General features: G+C 48.4%; 1 pseudogene; it reads right to left on the bottom strand.

Moving 5' to 3' along the window:
* LOC116695329 (5-hydroxytryptamine receptor 3A-like) overlaps nt 1-250 on the bottom strand; it is a 176,825-nt pseudogene that overhangs the window by 23,700 nt on the left and 152,875 nt on the right.

The raw sequence follows: 250 nt of genomic DNA, 5'->3' as shown, positions 1-250 counted from the left end.
CAACAACAGCTAGATATCGTAGCACGAGGGCACTGAGCCAGCGAGGCACCGCCCTGTTCTGGCTGGAGTTGCACTGGACATTAGTGATCAACACCGTCTCGCACAGGCTGCCCACCATCAGAGCGAGGCTGATGGAGAACAAAATATCTGCAGGAAACAAAAACAGGTGGGATTCCCACACCTTTCATTAAGTATACTGTTTCTTTTACATGCATACCAGTAACAGTTTGAACCATCTTCAGTCATATCC

This window comes from Etheostoma spectabile, chromosome 9 (genome assembly GCF_008692095.1).
Source record: "Etheostoma spectabile isolate EspeVRDwgs_2016 chromosome 9, UIUC_Espe_1.0, whole genome shotgun sequence".
Lineage (NCBI taxonomy): Eukaryota > Metazoa > Chordata > Actinopteri > Perciformes > Percidae > Etheostoma > Etheostoma spectabile.
This window is presented reverse-complemented; position numbering and strand designations above follow the sequence as displayed.